This window comes from Oryctolagus cuniculus, chromosome 2 (assembly GCF_051225735.1).
Source record: "Oryctolagus cuniculus isolate XC-2025 breed Fujian yellow rabbit chromosome 2, ASM5122573v1, whole genome shotgun sequence".
NCBI lineage: Eukaryota > Metazoa > Chordata > Mammalia > Lagomorpha > Leporidae > Oryctolagus > Oryctolagus cuniculus.
Genome location: NC_142868.1, coordinates 143,463,548 through 143,477,604, shown reverse-complemented (window position 1 = coordinate 143,477,604; position 14,057 = coordinate 143,463,548). Strand labels below are relative to the sequence as shown.

Sequence of the window (14,057 nt, the reverse complement as noted above, 5' to 3'; positions counted from 1 at the left end):
GCATCCTGGGAGGTAGCAGGTGATTACCCAAGTATTTAGGTTTTTGCCACCCACAGGTGAGTCCCAGATGCAGTTCCTAACTCCTACCTTTAGCCTGGTCTAGCCAAGGAACTGGTGTTGGTGGTTCCCAGCTGCTGTTTGGGGAGTGAGCCAGCAAATAAAAGATATTTCTTTCTCTCTCCCTTTCTCTCCACACTCTGCCTTTCAAATAAGTAAATAAGTCTTTTAAAAAATAAATTATGGACATCATTTCAATCATCTCCAAAAAGTGAGGGCATTTTCATATATATATCTGTAATTGTATTACTATATTTTAAAAATTAACAATAAACTCCCAAAAGTATTTAATACCAGTCCATTTTCTGTTCCTCAATCATTCCCAAAACATCTTTTATAATTGGTTTATTCAAATGGGGATCCCATCAAAAAACCATGCATTGCATCTGATTGTTACTTCTCTTAAGTCACTTTTAATCTTGAATATCCTTTTTGCAAAGATCAAGTTATTTGTCTCACAGAATAATCCATGTAGTAGATTTCTGTGATAGTTTCCTTGTAGCACTGTTTAACTCGTTCTTCCAGTATATCTTGTAAACTGGAAGCTAGATTTAAAGGCTTATGTTGATTTGTCTTAAATATATTTGGCGAGAGTACTATGTACTTCTGTGAGATCTGTACTTCATATTGCATCACTTGAGGAAACTCACTGTGTTCAACTGTCATTATCATTTAGTTTAGGGGTAGGAGGAGAAGCAAAAATAATGTACATCAGGCTGGATGAAGTAAAATCTCCAGGAAAGAGTCACAATGGGACTACAGGTGTAGAGCAGTGATAGCCAGTCCATGGCAGTGCTGTGTGCCGCGCCTCTGTGCCCTTAGCTTCTGTGAGAGGGGAGACGTTCCTTTGGTGGTATTAATGCATGGAGGCAGAGGGCCTCCCACTCTGGTCCTGGCTGCTGTGGGCAGACCAGATCCCCTCTGTGGTAGAGCAGCCAAAGCCCCTGCACGGGTCTCTCAGCAGAACCAACCGGATACACTGATTTAAACACATTACGGAAGCACTTTTCAGCTCTTCCAGCAAATCTTCCTTGCCTCTGAACTCCAATTACTTTCATTGTCAGTCCTATGTAGCTCAGCATTTAATTGTTCTGTGTTTGATAGAGTCAGAAGTTTCAAGGACGCAATTGTTTCAGGTTTATTGGTCTTATCTCCCCAACTAGACTGTACTCTTTTGTTTCTGGCCAAGAAACAAATCCTGTTTCTTTAGACTAGTCTCTCAGCACAGTACAAAGTGCAGAAAGGTGGTCAGTAAATTGTTTATTTTCAAAGATAAATTACAAAATTAATCAAGGATGGGATAATAAATGGATTTATACCTAGATGACTGTAGAACCATTAAAAGACATGATAAATGCAAAACCTCAAGAAAGCTGATTAATAGTTACATTACAATTTTTTTCTGGAAATATTCTACTGACTCAAAAGCAGGTCACTTGTAGAATATTAATTGCCATCTTGAGGTTGGGAATACAGAAGTGAAGAAATCTCCACCCTCATGCAGCTGTTGATTGCACAAAAACTTTGTTGCAGCTCCTTGGACGCTATGACTACACAAAGTTAAAGACAGATGTAGGGATTTTGCAAAGATCATGCTCGAGTTCAGCAATGTTTTCAAAGACACAAATTCCATCTACAAAGGTCTTTCAAATTCTACAGACCTTTCTAAAGATAAAATTTGAAGGATAGGCTCAGGAGTGTTGGAGTTGACATAAATACATGACATTTAAGTCAACAAGCAAACACATTTCCTGGACTTAGGGAAGTATGATTAATATCTAAATTTAACTCCTGTTTTGGTGGCCTTATTAACGTACTGAAGTGGCTATCACATATGTGATTGCCTAATCGAATGCATTATTGAAAAACAACTGAAGGGGCTGGTGCTGTAGCATAGAGGGTAGGGCTGCTGCCTGCAGGGCCAGCATCCCATACGGATGTGGGTTGGAGTCCCAGCTGCTCCACTTCTGATCCAGCTCTCTGCTGTGGCCTGGGAAAGCAGTGGAGGATGGCCCAAGTCCTTGGGTCCCTGCGCCCATGTGGGAGACCTAGAAGCTCCTGGCTCCTGGCTTCAGATGGGCCCAGCTCCTGCTGTTGCGGCCATCTGCAGAGTGAACCATCAGATGGAAGACTTCTTTATTTCTGTCTCTCTCTGCTTCTGCCTCTCTGTAACTCTGCCTTTCAAATAAATAAAAAAATCTTAAAAAAAAAAAAAAAAAACACCTGGAACTGCAATATCCAGCATGGTAGGCGCTAATCACTGAGATGTCCTGTAAGTGTGAAATACACACCCACAGGGTTTTAAAGCCCTTGTACAAACACATTGCAAATTGTCCCATTAATAAATATATCTATTGCATGTTAAAATATTTTAGATACACTTGATTATTAAATATTAAATTTAATGTTATTATTCTAATTATTAAAATTAATTTCAGTTTATTTTTTTTAAAGAAGTAGGTACCAGAAAATTTGAAATCACGTGTAGCTCACATTAGGTTTCTATTTTTTGATTTTTTTAAAGATTTATTTATTTCAAAGAGTTACAGAGAGAGGTAGAGACAGAGAGAGAGGTCTTCCACCCACTGATTCACGCCCCAGATAACTGCAGCAGCCTGATACGTGCCAATCCGAAGCCAGGAGCCAGGAGTTTCATCTGGGTCTCCCACATGGGTGCAGGGGCCCAAGGACTTGGGCCATCTTCTACTGCTTTCCCAGGCCATAGCAGAGAGCTGGATCAGAAGTGGAGCAGCTGGGACTCGAACCACAGCATCCATGTGGGATGCCAGCGCTTCAGGCCAGGGCTTTAACCTGCTGTGCCACAGTGCCGGCCCCCTGATTTTTTTTTTTATTTTTTATTTTTTTGACAGGCAGAGTTAGACAGAGAGAGAGACATGGAGAGAAAGGTCTTCCTTCTGTTGGTCCACTCCCCAAATGGCCACTATGGCCGGTGCGCTGTGTGGATCCAAAGCCAGGAGCCAGGTGCTTCCTCATGGTCTCCCATGCAGGTGCAGGGCCCAAGGACTTGGGCCATCCTCCACTGCCTTCCCTGGCCACAGCAGAGAGCTGGACTGGAAGAGGAGCAACCAGGACAGAACCGGTGCCCCAATCGGGGCTAGAACCCAGAGTGCCAGCACCGCAGGCGGAGGATTAGCCTAGTGAGTCGCGGCGCCGGCCCCCCTGATTTTTTTAAAGATAAAAAATATTGCAGTTACAGATGAAGTCCTCTCTAATGCTGCTTGATATTTTAGCACTTCTAATGAATTGATGTATATCCTTATCTATATTTATATTATATATATATTGAGATATGTCTATATATCTGTCTATATTATCTGTAATTTACTATAAAAATGTACACCCATAAAAATATTTTTCTATTTTAAAATCACATACATTGTAACATTTGTCATATTTTACTTGTTTTGAAACTCTTGTTTTCATTGTTATAATTAATTATACTGACTATCCAATAACTGTAGTTTAATTGCTGAATAGTAATCTATGAAAATGTCATTTTTATCTACTAAAAAGTATTTGTTTAGCCAGAAAAATTGTACTGAGCTATAAAATAAAATCTTAGGTAAATGTTCGGATAGAGAAGGGACCTTAGAGATCATCTGGTATAGATTTCTTAAACTGAGGCTCATAGACCCTTTTCTATGAAATTGCAGTGTCTGGGGTTAGAACTGTTTTCTTCAAAAAGGGCCCAGCCTTGACTACATTCTCAGAGATATATGCACTGGTTTCTTGTCCTTTGAGGAGTCAGAGTTTATGGTGTAGTTCTACTCTCAAATTTGACATTTAAAGAGACCGAGGTCAAAGTTAAGTAATTCATACAAAATCAGAGTTGTAATTGAGTCTGTTCATAGACCCGGGTCTATGTTTATTGCCTTTTTAGAACACTACATTGCTTGAGTTTTATGCTTGCTTGTTTATTGATTTCTCATATAATATAATGTGTATTAGATTTCTTTTACTTTTTAGTCTAGTCTTTTATTTTTCTCCCTTTTAACTATTCCACTGCTAGTGAGGATGTGTTAAAATTAGTATATTCCTATATTACTGGTAGCACTGTAATTTAGTATCATCTTTTAGAAAATAATATGAGATGATTATGTGCCAATAAAATACTCATAGCATTTTGGCTCAGTAATTTTTATATTGAGAAAAAATGCTATTTTTCCTAAATAAATAATACATGCACAAAATGTATTATTTGTAATACTGAAAAATATCCACTAATAGTATCATAGATAAATCATGGTATACCCACTCCTTTGACTACTATGTAGACAATTTTTAAGTGCTTTTTTTCAAAAGACTTTTTAAAAATTTTTTGAGAGGTAGACTTGAAGACAGAGGGAGAGACATAGAAAGTTCTTCCATCCGCTAGTTCACTCCCCAAATGGCCCCACAGTTAGAGATGGACCATTCCAAAGCCAGAAGCCAGGAGCTTCTTCCGGGTCTTCCATGTGGGCTGCTAGGGGCCCAAGCACTTGAGCCATCCTCTGCTTTCCCAGGCCATAGCAGAGAATTGGATTGGAAGTGGAGTGGCCTGAACATGAACTGTCCCCCCGTTCCCTGCCATCCCCATATGGGATGCCGGTACCACAGATGGAAGCTTAACCTACTACACCACAGTGTTAGCGCCTATATAGGCAATTTTTAAAAAATATTTATTTATTTATTTATTTATTTGAAAGGAGGAGTTACAGAGAGGCAGAGGCAGAGAGAAAGAGAAATTTACAGGTCTTCCATCCCCTAGTTCACTTCCCAAGTAACTGCAACAGCCAGAGCTGTGCCAATTTGAAGCTAGGAGCCAGGAGCTTCTTCTGGGTCTCCCACACAGGTGCAGGAGTCCAAGGACTTCTGTCATCTTCTACAGCTTTCCTAGGCCATACCAGAGAGCTGGATCAGAAGTGGAACAGCCAGGACTCGAACTGGTGCCCATCTGGGATGCCAGCACTACAAGTGGCAGCTTTACCTGCTATGCCACAGTGCCAGCCCCTGTTCCACTTCTGATCCAGCTCCCTGCTAATGTGCCTGGGAAAGCAGCAATATGCCTGACCCAAATGCTTGGGCCCCTAAACTCACATTGAGACACCCAGAATAAACTCCTGGCTCCTGGCTTCTGCCTGGCCCGCCCTGGCTGTTGCAGCCATCTGGGGAGTAAACGAGCAGATGCAAGATTTCTCTGTCCTCCCTCTCTCTCTGTAACTCTGCCTTTCAAATAAATAAATCAATCTTTAAAAAAAACTACTTACATTATGATTACAACTTTGTAAAAAGTCCACAAGAAAAAAAAATAGAAGTACATGCAACAATTGATAGCCAGTCTATTTTTTTAATATTCCAACATTATTTATTTAATCAAAGTAAAATACACTTTCCATCACTATAAACTAAGCACAACTACAGTTGTTTACACATCCATATATTTTCTTTTCTTGATTATAATTCTTAGGTCATGCAGTTAAAGTGATAATTTTAAAGGAAAAAATGAATGCAAAAAGAATATTGTCATCAACTCCAAATGCAATGAATATAATAAATATATTTCCCACAGATTTATCACCTTAAAAATGTCTCTTTTTCAATACAGTTCCATAAGCATTAAAATGCTTTCTTCAGATTTAAAAGACTGGTTTTCAATTACAAATTTGTTGATTATATTTGCAAATTAGTTGGCCAAACAGCCATTTGATTTTTACATACAAAGTTGGAAACTGATCTTTCCACTGTTGTTCTTAAATAGAATTAGTTTCTGTATTTACCTGGCAAAAAGCATTTTGTAATCATAAGTATGAAATCAGGAAGACATTTTCCCAAAAGAAGGGCTTCTTTTTCAATGTTTTGATGTGTAGATTAATTTTTTTCTTAAAAATTTTTTATTTTATTTACGGCAGGGGGAGAATCTTCCACTTGCTGGTTCACTGCCCAGATGACCCCACCTGGCTAGAGTTGGGCCAAGTTGATGGAAGCCAGGAGCAAAGGCGTTCTATCTTGGCCTACCACCTGGGTGGCAGGAGCCCAAACACTTGCGCCACCACCTGCTGCTTTCCCAGGCCCATTATGCAGGGAGCTGCACAGAAAGTGGAGCAGCTGGAAATCAAACTGGTGCTGCGATAAGGGATGCTGTTGTCACAGCCAGGGTTTAGCCTGCTATCCAGAACACTCTCCGGTAAATTCATTATTTTAAACACTTTCTTAGTATAGGGACTATTTTAGGATCTTGTCATATGCTCTCATTCCAATTTTCTATTTAGTAGAGCTCAAATGAAAGCAAGCATATGTTTGTCTAAAATCAATTCATTACCAGTTTTCACACACACATATGCACATATCACACACAAATATTTAGTTTGTGTCCTTCCTGGTTAATACACATTTGTACTGACATACATAGGAGTATTCGAGCTTGCACATGAGCTAAACCAGCAGGGGGCGAAATACAATGGGAAAAATTCGACAAGCCATGTAGATTTTTCTCACTTTAGCGACTTAAGCAATAATCAAAAAATCCAGCGTCACCACAAAGCACTTGGTACTCCGATGTAAAGGGATGCAGTCTCCGTATACTTTACAGCGACTGAGTTGTAAGGAGGCAAATGCGGGTCTATTTTAACGCTGCAACTTAATTTGTCTAGAACATTGTAGGGGCGGGATAGACCATGATGAACTGCTATTGTCCTTATCTTTCCCCTGATTTGTTTAATTCCTCCTCAGATGGGTGGACACTTCTCTGTGGCGGAGGGTGTTTTCCAGCCTTGTCTCTTGGCGTAGTTGCTGAGCTTCGCTGTTTGGGAAATATTTTAAATTTTTCAAATTACTGATGCAGAGGTTGGGCAAAGGTGGGCAGACCGGGGGACCCTGCAGGGGTCATGATTCACAGAGCAGGACCCTGGGCTCAGCATCCCCGACAGTAATAATAATCTGGGGGATGCGGTCAGATTTCCACAGTGGCCAGAGTTCTCACAGGATTCACCGTAAAGGAAGGCGAAAGGTTAGAACTTGCTATGACCTCTGTTAGCGAAATGAGTTCAGATTCAGAGGTTGATTTTTCAAGTTTCATTGGCTATTCCTCTGAAAGAGCTATGAAAAACGGCCGCTGTCTCCGTCCGTTAGCAAAAGTCTGGATTATCATTATTTTGCCCAAGACTATTTGTCAGTCCGGCGGCAAGCTGCAGCTTTCTCACCTTAAGTTCGATTTGTAGCCATCCGTTCTTTGTTACTTATTAAACACCGGCTTGCTCCTCTGTTGGCTTACATAGAAAAGAGCAAGGGACTTGGACTGGGAATGAAAAAGTCATTTTTCAGGGCGAAAAGGGCAAGCCGATGAATGTTCCCTAATTGGTTTATGGTACAGAAAAGTCTGGTTCCGTATTTCCAAACCCGTGCAATTTTAATGGGAGTCTTAACTCGGTCCTGGGTTGACCAATAATTCCGACGGGCTGAGAGCAGCGGCTGCTCCTCGCCGGGAGCGCTGCCTCCTTGGGCGGCGGAGGGCGGGAGGACGTCTGTCGCCCACAGCTCGATGACTCGCAAGGAAGTAAAAGGAAAGGGCGGTTTGCCCGTACCCAAAATGGCGGCCGGAGCTCGGCGGCACGGCGCCTGCGCAGGGGTAAGCGTTCTGTGACACTAATTCCCCTGGAGCGTCTTCCCCCACCCCACAGCACCCACCAGCGCCGGGCCCCGACCTAGCCACCTGCGCCCGGAAGTGACGTGTCGGTGGCAGCGGTTCCCCCGCTGCATGATGGGAGAGTGTGTGGAGTGGGCGGGGGGTCTCCGCGGAGGAGGAGGTGGAGGAGGCGGCGGCGGCGGCGGAAGAGGGCGGAGGGTAGTGGGATGGGGGTCCCGCGGCAGCGCTGAAACTCCGGGTGGGCGTCCATGGCGCTGCTGCGCTGACAGGGCTGTGAACAGCCTGTCTTCCGCTCTCAGCAGCTCTGCGTCGGAGTAGCCGGTCCGTCCCCGGGGAGCCAGTTCCTCCCCGGGCCCCTGAGCCATGCCCATCGCGGCCGCCCCAGACGAGCCAGGTAAGCGCTGCCGCTCCGCTCCCCGAGCTGCGCGGGGTGGGGAAAGGTGCGGGGACTGGGCCCGGCCCACAGGCTGGACCCTCACCCTGGCCTCGAGCACCTGCTCGCTGCGGACCTGGAGGCTGCGGAGACGGGGACGGCTCTGCGGGCCTGCGGGCGTCGGGCTGTGCTCCCTTCCGCGCGGGTGCGGGAACGCCGCTGGCGGCGCCCGAACCGCACGGCCCCGTTCCCGGCTCGCCGGACACCGGCCGGGGGAGTGCGAGCCGTCCCTTCCCCGGCCGCTGCCGGCTCGCCCTGCCCCTTGGCTTCCACCTGCCCGCAGCTCGGCGCCGGCCGCTCCCTCCCGGGAGCTGTTGAGAAGTTTGGGGCACGGCTCGGGCTTCCTCTTCCTCCCTCCCCCTCCCTCGTGACAGGTGTAAACACTGCTTGCTCTGCCGAGGCCCGCGGCCCGCGGCTGCCTGGGGTCTCTGAAACCAGCGGATTTTGAATCCTCCAGCAAGCAGGGGCGACAGCCCCCAAAGCTCGTGCATCCTTTTCTAAGGGGGCCTTTTCTGCCTTCTTCTTGGGTCCCTCCAGAAATAATCTGCGTCTCTTCAAATTGCGTTTGAAAAGTTGGACCATTATTCTTTAAGCGCCCGGCTTGGCAGGTGCTGCGTGTTGCCTGGGGCAGGGACAGGGTGTGAGGTGAGCCGTGGTGGGTGCTTTCCATTAGGAAAGGAATAGAAGTTGTATTTATTTTCCTGTGGGTTTGCGCAAGTTATAGCTTGGTTCCCCCCCCCCCCCCCAATCTTCTGCTGGCTAGGGTAAGGACTGACTCACACATGCAAATAATTGGGGGGGGGGGGTGTAGGAAAAGCAATAGTTGAGTTCCAGAGTTCTACTTTAGGAGAAGTCAAAGTAGAACTTTGGGTTTGAACTTTTCCTATAGTATAAATCTGCCCTCTAGCTTTTATCTCTTAATCGGAGTTTTCTTTTTAGGGGGGTGGGGTGGAGTGGTGAGCAGAGTTTATCCTTGATGTTACATTTAATGGTTGCTTTCCGTTAACTTCTTGGACGTAGAAATAGTGGCATATGCTAAATTGTGGGGGAAATACGTTTGAACACTGTTCTGTTGAATGATTAGCACAGTTTACCTGCACTTCAGGGCTGCAGCTTAATTGTTGGCTTTTGTAGTAGTCATTTTTAACACAACAGAAAGTATATTTGTTTAAACCAAGTCTCTGTGGTTTTTCTCAATTTTGTTCATAAAGATAATTTCCATATGGATTAAAAGTCTAGCTCCATAAATGGCACCTAATGGGTGTTCCTCTGGGTATCAAACTAGATCAATTAATCTTCAAAGTACAGAGACGTGTTAAAATCTTTTAAAAAGCTCTTTAAAGAAATTCACTAGAATTCAGCTAATTTTTAGGACATCTAAGTTTGATGTTTTCTGGTCATTTGACCCAGAGATTACTTTAAAATAATCCTGTATCAAAACAGAGATAATGCGTCTGTAATCCCATTGATGAATTTTGCAGAATCCAATTGTCTTTAGAAAACACATATAATCTAGGTGCATCCTATTTAAAACATCGTTTTAATTTTTAATTTGTTCTTACAGCTAGTCAAAAAGAACTAGTTCAGAAAGGGGATGAAATTTGAGTAGCAAATAGTGTTTTATTTTGTGTGACATCTGAAGTGCCTCCTTCAACAGGCAAAGACTTTGTGTATCATCTCATTAAGGGATTGCCCTTTCCCATTTCTTCCCTCAAAATTCATGAAAAGAAGTCACTAAGTATTTAGATATTTTCAAAATCAGAAAGTATTTAGATCAGCTATTTATATTCAAATTTGATGATGCCTATAGATTTTAAACTAAAAAAAATATTTTTTTCTCTCAGCATTTTCAGTTCCTCTTTTTGTAGGCTAGTGAGCCTTTCCACCCTGAACTTCATAAGCATTTTTAATTCTTATGCAATTTGGAAAATATCTGTCATGGATTTTACGTGTCATTTTGATCATCTTTTCTGAATCAGCATATGTGTGTGCATAAAGATACACAGAATCACAGGTCCTCTTGTAGATTTTTATGATAATTCCTAACACCCATTTACATTGCTTTCTGTGAGCAAGGTATTTTTCTAAATCCTTTCTGTACTGTATATTAAGCTTATTTAATCCTCAAAACAACCCTATAAGGGAGAAGGTAGTGTTATCCCTATTTTTCAGAGAGGAAACTGAGATAAGTAATTTGCCCGAGGTCAAACAGCTGATAAATGACAATGAAGATGTAATGTGATCCCATTTATATAGTTTTGAAACATGCAAAACTGTTCCATGTGAGTGTATTCTCTGTGATTGATGGAATATGTAGCAGAGTGTATGCATAGTAGTGATATCAACACCAAGTCAGAGTAAAAGTTATTTCTAGAGAATTGGAGAGGAATGAAGAATTGAGGAAAGGCCGAGTTTTCACATATCTCTTTACTGTCTTTAAATCTGAAGTATATTTGGTAAGCGATTAAAACTTAATCACAGCAAGGTAGTGGACAATTGATCATTCTTCCCTCTTCTGACCCCCAAGCTTTGTTCTGTGCTGAAATCCTTCATAATAAAGTTTAGATATTTAACTTTAAAACATATATAAAGTATCACTCAAATTTTAGCATTTTACATATATATATGTATATGTATTTTGATGCTGTTTTGAGTGGGAGACAGAGCTCTCATCCTTTGGTTCACTGATTCCAGGTCTCCTGTGTGGGTGGCAGAAACTGAGTTATTTGAGCCATCACCGTTGCCTTCTAGGATCTGCGGTAGCAAAAAGGTGGAGTTGGGAGCTGGGAATTGAATCCAGGCACAGTAATATGAAGTGGGGACATGTTAACTGCTAGGCTAAACACCCATCCAAGCACTATGTATTTAACAAGAGGACAGGGACGAAACTAGTGTTATTTTCTGTTGATTTCCTTTTAAAATATAAGGAACTTCTAACTCAAAAATATCTGGGGCCAGCACTGTGGCATAGAAGGTTAAGCTGCTGCCTGCCGTGCCAATTCGAGTCCCAGCTGCTCCACTTCTGATCCAGCTTCTTGCTTATGGCCGGCGAAAAGCAGTGGAAGATAGCCCCAGTCCTTGGGCCCTTGCACCTATGTGGGAGACCTGGAAGAAACTCCTGGCTCCTGGATTCAGCCTGGCCCAGCCCTGGCTATTGCCACCATTTGAGAAGTGAATCAGCATATAGATCTCTCTTCTCCCTGCAACCCCATCCTGCCTCCTTTTCTCTCTATCTCTGCCTTTCAAATAAATAGATAAATATTTAAAAAAAATTTTTTTTTGACTTAAGAATTGGGTTCTCTAGTCTCCTCTGCATTAACTCCTCTTGCCTGAACTCTGATTGCTGTCAGCCATCTCATATCCCTGATTGACACTCCGTGTTTTTCCCACCTTACCTAGGAGATAGTAGAGGCTCCTAGGTCTGTGGACTAGACCTTTCCTTGCGAAAGGAAAAGGTCAGAAACGATTCAGTGGGTGGTGGAGGCATGAGAATCATTGCTCATTCATTTAGCAGAGGTGAAAAGAGGAGGAAAATAGAGATTTAAGACTCCATCCTGTCAGTCACCACCACCCTTATTCCAAAAAACTAACTTCCAGGTAAGCCTCTTAGAGATACATTGCTAATAAATTGAAAGTTGTGTCTATGCACAAAGCCTGATTTGTAAGCACTGTGTTCATGGATAGTTTCCAGATTAAAATCACATAGTAAATTAGAAGAAATTTATTGTAGGTTCTGTTTGTGTCAGTACTTCAAGTGTGCATAGCCATTTCAACCAGGTATCTTAACACTGCAGCGTCCTGTTCCTTTCATTCATACAACAAATGTTCATTGAGTACCTGCCTGTGTCAGGCTCTGTTCTAGGTCCTGGGGATACAGAAACAAACAAATAAACAAGGGAAAAAAGAAATCTGCCCTCATAGAGCTTCAATTTCTTGTGTTATGTGTTTGGTGTATTTGGAACACACAGTTGTAATAGCAGTAAGATGGCAGATGACATTAAGTGTAATGAAGAAAAATAATCAATTTTGGGGCATAGGGAATGCTGACATTTTCACTTAGAGTAGCGGGAAGGCTTGCTGTTTTATGTAGCGTGGAGACAAAGAAAACTTAAGACCTAGAGGAGACAGAAGAAGGGAAAGAGTGGTAGAGGCACAGGTATGCCTAGAATAGTTAAGGAGTTGTGGCAGGCAAGTCCAGTGTGGCTAAAGTAGTCTGAGCAAGCAGAAGAATAGATCTGAGCAGAATTGGAGGGTGAGGGGGAACGTGTTGTAGAGTCTTTGTAGAAATTCTGGTGACTCTGGCTTTTTATTGTGTGAGGTGGGAAGCCATTGGAGGACTTTTGACTAAAGATGTAAGATAATGTGTTTTAAAAGGGATCTGGCTGGCTGCTGTTTAGATGCAATGATAAAACTAAAAGATGGTGATGGAACCAAGGTGGTAGCAGTAGAGCTACTGAAAAGTGGCCTAGCCAGTATGGAGAAGCTAATCTTCCTCTACTGCCCCCGTCCCCTAGTCCACCTGAGATATGAAAAGGCCCAATCTGGAGGGTTCTGGGCCTTCTGCCATGCATTTTGTCTGTGTACACGCTGGCTTTTAGTCGACCTCTGTGAATTTATTTTCTCTGAATAAATTGGTTGTTAAAAAAAAAAAAAAAGTGGTGTAGCAGTTTTCTTGAATTGGAACCTTCAGCAAGTCCTCCATTGATGAATCAAATTTACAGAGACAATCCCTTCTGAAATTTCAAGGCCCTCACAACCTGTGTTCTAGTTTACTGCCTTCTCCCTTCATAGATCCATTGTTTATTTGAAAGGAAGAGAGATTAGATTTTTCTTCCATCTGCTGGTTCATTGCCCAAAAGTCCTTGACAACTGGGGTTGAGCCAGGCTGAAGTCAGGAGCCTGGAACTCCATCTGGGTCTTGCACATGAACCCAAATTCTTGGACCATCACCTGCTGTCCCCTGGGTGCATTAGCAGGAAGCTAGATCCAAAGCAGAGTAGCAGGGTAACCTGGGCTTCAGCCAGGCAGCCCCTTATTAGATGCAGGCATCCCAAGTAGCAGCCTAACCCACTGTATTCCATTGTGTGTCTTACTGTTCTTGATAGTGGCACCATGTTGTTTTTTTTTTTTTTATTGATAGTTCTGCCATTTCCTCTATCACTTAAGTTTTTCCAGTTATAAATTCTTTCTCCTTCTTGAAACTTTTTCTCATTTCACCATTTCTCACAAAAATGTTACAAAAATGTAACAGGTCATCATACTACAAAGATAAAACTGTTAACATTTTGGTTTTTCCTTCATTATTTCTCCCCTTATGGATATGGGAATGTGTCATCCACACACACACACACATACACATTTGTATATAAATCAGGTTATATAGATTTTCCTTTTATTTACTGTTAAATATTCTTTAAAATATGATTTCTAATGGCTTTGTAGAATGCCATTAAGTGAGTTTCAGGTTATTTTTCCTATTTCTCATTGATTTGGTTTTTCCAGTTTTTGTTATCACAGAAAAGCATCTTGGTGAACAAGTCTGTGTGTAAATCCTTGCCCTTGCCCTTGACTATTTCCATGGGATCAAGTCTTAGAAGTAGTTACTAAATCAAAGGAAAAGCCCATTGCTTTCTAAGAGATTGTAATAAAATCACTCCTGTATACAGTGGTGTAATACCTTTTCCCCATTAATCCTCTCAGATGATCAGTAAATACAAAGTTTTTAAATTATTTGCCTGAATTTTTATTTTGGATTTAGGTATTTCAGCCAGGATGGTGTGTTTATATAATTAAAAAAAACTTTTAAGGATTGAAACCTGACCTGTGTCCTGACTTGTTATGAAGTTAAACTTGCTTAGTTCTATGCCCTTTTTAAAATGTTATTCTGAGGCCAGCGCCGTGGCTCAATAGGCTAATCCTCCACCT

General features: G+C 42.3%; 1 protein-coding gene across 13 annotated transcripts in view; it reads left to right on the top strand.

The window, feature by feature from the left end:
* The first annotated feature begins 7,767 nt into the window (after positions 1 to 7,767).
* Positions 7,768 to 14,057, top strand: part of AFTPH (aftiphilin) — a 72,980-nt gene continuing 66,690 nt past the window's right edge. For 7 of the 13 annotated variants that reach the window (XR_001792977.4, XR_016230323.1, XR_016230322.1 and 4 more), the window contains exon 1: positions 7,783 to 8,093. The gene's annotated coding sequence lies outside the window, so the exon portion shown is untranslated. Of the gene's footprint in view, positions 8,094 to 8,508; positions 8,778 to 14,057 lie in introns of those variants that run through there. The other 6 variants (XR_016230324.1, XM_070069044.2, XM_051837987.3 and 3 more) reach the window with 3 other exon arrangements.